Source organism: Podarcis bocagei (genome assembly GCF_964188305.1).
Source record: "Podarcis bocagei genome assembly, chromosome: 9".
Classification (NCBI taxonomy): domain Eukaryota; kingdom Metazoa; phylum Chordata; class Lepidosauria; order Squamata; family Lacertidae; genus Podarcis; species Podarcis bocagei.
Genome location: NC_138134.1, coordinates 3,758,974 through 3,765,120, shown reverse-complemented (window position 1 = coordinate 3,765,120; position 6,147 = coordinate 3,758,974). Strand labels below are relative to the sequence as shown.

Below are 6,147 nucleotides of genomic sequence, written 5' to 3'. Positions count from 1 at the left end.
GGAGCGGGTTCAACGGTCAAGAAGGCGGTTTCTGCACCTGCTTCAGAGGGAAGTGAGGGGCAGCTGGGACTCGCCAGCCTGGGAAGGTAGCCCACCCAGGAGAAGAAAATCTCTGGTCCTAAACCTCCACTGCTTTGCGGGATATCTTCAGGAGGAGAAAAGGCTAAGGAGCAAACCCCACACAAATCCAGATTGGAGTCCCGAGGACTGTTGGATGGCGCCTTGCACACCTCCTTCCAGCAACTTCTGCAGCCAAACCAGTGCCAAACCTATTGCTCTGGTTTCCTTTGGAGCACATCAGCGAGGCCAAGAAGGGGGTCTTGTCATCTGGGATTACACTGATGACGACCAGATGACACTGGCCAGACTTGCATCCCAGGAAGGTGACTTCGGTGCTGCTAATGCAGCAGTTTGACTTCGCCCCCAGAGGCACACTCCACTGTCTCTCAAGACAGACAGATGCCAACAATGTCTGTTCGCTGCATGTGTTTAGGTTAGAGGTTCGCCAGAAGCGGCTTTGTCATGCTGGCCACATGATCCGGAAGCTGTACGCCAGCTCCCTTGGCCAATAAAGCGAGATGAGCGCCGCAACCCCAGAGTCGGCCATGACTGGACGTAACGGTCAGGGGTCCCTTTACCTTTAGGCCCTATTGATCGGCTGAGCGCCTCTTCACATTACAAGCACAATCTAGCCTGAACTAAGTTCTAAGAAAGAAAGAGATATGCTGGAAGAGATTTCCATCCTGTCTCCAACCAGTGAGCTTTCCACAAGTGCACAAGCTAGCCTCAAGGAAGATAGCCCCTGCCCCTGTTTTTTATGAGGTGGTTCCAAGATGCCCCCAGAACTGAAGGACTGGCAGAAAGCCAATGAAGATGGAAGAAGCTCAGTGGTAAGCTCCATATGACAAGCTCAAAGATAGCACCATATAGAGGGCTATGCAGAATTCCAGTGTGAATATTACCAAGACACAAGTGGGAGTGGCTAGGTCTGGCCTCTCCTGGGCAGTGTGCAAGTGGCATATCAGTCTAAATTAGAAGAAAGCACTCCTGGCCTCACCATTGTCAGCTGCACATGCAGGAGCAGCATCCAGCATCCATTGTCAGCTGGTCATCCAGAAGCACTTCCAGGCTGTTGACCTGATTATGGAGTCACTTCTCAACACTTAGGTTTTATCTTTTATCTGGAATGCACCAGGTTTTTTTTTGCCCACCTCTAGTCTGATTTCTGCAGAACTTGCTTCCCTGGCATCAGGCAGAAAGGTAAAATAGTGCTGGGTGCCCTGTACTCCAAATCTCTAGAAAACCTCCCCCAGCAGTTTCATGCAGATGGCAAATAACATAAAAGATGTGGCACAGTAGAGAAGGGATGCAGGAGGGATGCAGCTCTAGTACTTTTTTCACAGCAGCAACAATTACATAATCTGCCGGAGTGCTGTGTGCCAGTATCCTATGTTTGGGGGATTACAGGACAGGTTTGGCCCAGCCCACGATCCCTTCCTTTGTCAGATAGGCTAGGCTCAGAAAGTGATTGACCCAAGGTCACCCAATCTCACCCAGAAATAACTAGAATATATCCACCACCATGCACTGCAACACCTTGCCCCAAAATGCTGCTTTGGGACACACAGCACTGATTCCAAAATTTATTATGGAATCCAAATAATTGGAGTCTAGCAAACCAAAGAAACATCTAGGAGCAATTGTGTCAATTGCCGCAGCCATTCCTCCAGTCCACAGGCAAGCTAGGACCACCAGTCATGGAAACATAAAAGCTGACCCTGTCAAGTTGTGAGAAATTCTTTTGCTGCCTAAGGGTTTTCTTTAAATGAAAATTACTTGGCCTTCAACACCTGCAGTGTTTTGGATTCTGTGTAAGCCTAAACTGAAGTGGGTAGTGATCTAGTCATGAAAAAGGAATAATTCCAACTTTCCCACCCACAGATCACCTTCCTCTGGTTCAGAACAAAGCACCAACTTGTGGGTATGATCAGCCGAGTACAGGACCAAATACCAGTGAAGAACACAGTTGATATGGAGGCCATGGCATCATAACCTTGGCCCTAAGTACTGAATTCCCCCAAAACAATGAGCCTGGGGGGCAACACCACTGAAAACATATGAGTCACACCACCAGGGGAGACTGTTAAACAATAAGGTGCATGGTACAACAACAGGATCTAAACAGGTAAACACCACTCAAAATTAGAGGATTCAGGCAGTGTACCTAGAAAGAGAAGCAACACCTCGTCTTTGTCTATTGCAGCACCTGAGACTCCCCACTCACCCCTTGTCTGTAGCCATTGCTATTCTCTTTATTTTTTGACCTGGCATCCAGCAGTGCTCAGTATTGGAGATTGGAGAACTGGGACGAAACTAAGTACTACTGTCGTTATTAATTATTAAATGTTATATTCTACCCTTCCTTCCAAAGGAGCCCAAGGTGGCAAACACATTAATGATAATGGTGATATAATATTTTAAAAAGAAAAATATTATAAAAAGCAGTCAAAGCATTCTAAGATTATTTAAAACATTCTTTTAAAAGTTTACTATCTGCCCAATTTATTTATTATTCAAATTGTTTATTATACTGTATTTAGTTGCTTAATACTTAACATTGATCTTGAAGCTGCTTCAATTAAAAAAAATGCACTACCAAATTTTAAATACATCAGATTTTTTCTTTAAAAAACCAATTAACTAAAACTGCTCATACCCACCCTACTAAAAGGTAGGTAGCAATTAACAACAAAATGCCTAAATGAATAGGAATGTTTCCATCTCTCTATAGAGATGCCTGATCTTGTGTGTCCCCCATCGCATACACACCCCTCCCTTGGCGGGGACATCCAAATAAGAGCCTCAGATGAAAAACACAGGTCCTGGTAGGTTCATTGGGGAAAAGCAGTCCCTAAGGAAGCTAGTGATTCGGCAGGACATCTGTATTATCCCAAAATCTCACTCTGTTGTATATAGCTAAAGTATATCGGCTGGGGACAGCAAATAAAAACTTTCTTGCCCTCCTGCCCACCATTTTGCACACTTTCCTGGACATAAGGGGGATTCCTAGAGCCAAGAGGAAAGGGGCATCCTTGAAATGAGAGTGAGGCTGGAGCTCCGCAGTAATGACTGAGAAGGGGAATATCTAAAGGCAAACAGCATCTTTATGGCAGTTCTGATGGTTTTATGCTGCTGTTGTATTTGCATATAAATAAATTGTTCTACAGCTAGAAAACACAATAAATTAAGTTATTTGGAGGTATGTACCTGAAATTATATTGATTATCTGATTTCCTTTATTTAAAAATTCAGTGAAGTTGCAAGCCATCTACCGTAGGTATAACCAATCATTTGAAGTTCAAATATAATACAAGTTTTCAAGGAGGGGGATGCAAAATACATTATAATGCTGTTTTTTTAAGCAAGGTCTTTCAAACTTCTTGAATTCCTACTTAATGAAGAGATGTGTAACTTCTGAGGTGAATATGGATTTACCAAAGTATCTTGTAATTATGTGGGAAGGATAGCGCAGATAAAATGCTTATTCATTTGAGACATCCCATTATGTTCTCCCCATCCAGGAAACAACTGAACGAAAATGACTACTTTCATTAAGCAACTAGAGGAAAAATTCTGAAATATACGTATGTGATCCATACATTTCCCCCTTTGGCTTATTAATTACCATAGTTTGACATTTGTGAAACACCATTTTTGAAAAATATGATGCAGTCTTCCAGTAAGGAAGCTTTCTGCCGTAGTGCTTATTTTTGTGCAATAAGGCTGTAGGATGTATCATAAGCAGTCAGGTGCAACACTTCCTGTTTGCCCAGAGTGGACATGCAGGGGTGTGTTACTCCACAGCCAGGATGACTTCCTGTCACACCTGGTCTGGAGCTTCCTCCCTCTGTGTGTGACCAGGTAGGTGGGCTGGTCATGTGGCCATCTTCTTCCTCTTCTTCCTCTTGATGCCATGCTCTCTTGATACTGATGTATTTTGCTGTCTTCTGGCTCTCAGCCACCAGGACACGGGCTCATTCCCATATGGGATGAACTCAAACCCTCTTCTGTAACTCTAAGCCAAAGCCTGCCTTCAGGATCCAACTGTGAACTGAATGTGAGTAAACTTCTTATTACTTTTAAAAGAAGCTTCTTGTGTCTTTATTCTTTTTAGGAGGGATAAAAGGGGACTTGCCAGGAACAGAACCCAATCTGGACTAAACCAGATTGGATTGCTTAAGTACAGTGGTGCCCCGCAAGACGAATGCCTCACAAGATGGAAAACTCGCTAGACGAAAGAGTTTTCCGTTTTGGAGGTGCTTCGCAAAACGAATTTCCTATGGGCTTGCTTCGCAAGACAACAATGTCTTGCGAGTTCCTGCTGGTTTTTTTTCCTCCCCCCCCCCTTTTCTAAGCCGCTAAGCCGCTTATCAGCTGATCCGATCAGCAGATAAGCCGCTAAAAGCCGCTAATAGCGCTAATCCGCTAATCCTTCAATGGGCTTGCTTCGCAAGATGAAAAAACCGCTAGACGAAGAGAATCACAGAACGGATTCTTTTCGTCTTGCGAGGCACCACTGTAAAGAGATTCAAACGAATCTACCAACTAGCTTCCTGCTATATATTGAGGAATAGTTACAGATAGGTAGCTGTGTTGGTCTGCCATAGTCAAAATAAAAAAAAATCCTTCCAGTAGCACCTTAAGGTGTTAAACTTAAGGTGCTACTGGAAGGAATTTTTTTATATTGAGGAATGTCACTCTGCTGCTGACTCACATGAGTGTGTTAGGAAGGATACTATTAAATCAATATATTCTCTCCTAGTATATTCTACAACATTCCCACAAAAGCACCTATTTTAAGGATGTCTGTCATCTGTTTGAAGCAACTGAACCTAAAGCAGCAAACCACTGCCTGCTGCCTCCCCTCATCTTGCCAACTCTGTCAGGAATCAGTCTACACCTGTATCCAATCACAGCACACTACCAGCAACTCTGATAATAGCAGCATGGGACTATAGTTTTCTGGCCTCATGTTGTGCACACTTTGGTGACAGGGACTATGAAGAGCAGTCCTCACCCTCCAACACTTCAAGTACTTTGCCTCAGCATTCCAGATGCAAGCACTCAACAGCAATGCCCATTTCATGCCTACAGCTGGGGATCAAAGGACTAAAGGTAAAGGACCCATGACAGTTAAGTCCAGTCACAGACAACTCTGAGGTTGCGGTGCTCATCTCGCTTTACAGGCTGAAAGAGCCAGCATTTGTCCGCAGACAGTTTTTCCGAGTCATGTGGCCAGCATGACTAAGCCGCTTCTGGCACAATGGAACACAATGAAACAATGGTTTCAATGGAAACCAGAGCAGCACACAGAAACACCATTTACCTTCCTGCTGGAGCGGTACCTATTTATCTACTTGCACTTTTTGGCATGCTTTCGAACTGCTAGGTTGGCAGGAGCTGGGACCGAGCATTGGGAGCTCACCCCATCGCAGGGATTCGAACCGCCGATCTTCTGATTGGCGAGCCCAAGAGGCTCAGTGGTTTAGACCACAGCGCCACCTGTGTCCTTTCAAAGGACAAAGCACCTCACATATCTAAGCAAGAGGAAGGGAAACCCACACAATAAGACCAGCATAGGAGCTACAAATGTCTCTTATTTCACACCACCTTGCCAAGTATGAAGATCATGTATTGGCTAAACTGCATTGGTGGAACAAGCCTTCCTCCCCAACAGCTGGCAAGCACGCTCCCTCCTTCTCTCTCTGTTGCGGAAAACCAACCATTGGTACTTGAAGCTAAATATTTGAGACCGCCTCTGCCTTCTATCATCTCAGCCTGGCTACCTGGAGCAGAACAAGCACCGCCCACAGACTTACACTGCAAGTCCAAAAGGGGAAGGGAAAATACTGTCTTTGGGCGTGTACTCTGCCTCAGTTGAAGGAGACTAGCCACTTAGGTGCTACTGCAATGCCTTCAAATGTCTTGTCTCAGGATTCTCTCTCCCTTAACTTTCCACAGGCCATCATGGAGCAGGTGCAGCAGACCAAGACTGAGCCCTGTGTTGTACGTGAACCTGCCTCTGAAGGTGGTTTGGAAACTTCAGCTGATGCCGAATTCAGCAGTCAGGTGGCTCACCAGTTTGAG

General features: G+C 44.9%; 1 long non-coding RNA gene across 1 annotated transcript; it reads left to right on the top strand.

Moving 5' to 3' along the window:
* The first annotated feature begins 647 nt into the window (after positions 1-647).
* On the top strand, positions 648-4,632 carry LOC308594819. The gene is made up of 3 exons (XR_014011635.1): positions 648-890; positions 1,942-4,248; positions 4,587-4,632. It is a non-coding gene; the product is annotated as an uncharacterized lncRNA (long non-coding RNA).
* Positions 4,633-6,147: the final 1,515 nt, after the last annotated feature.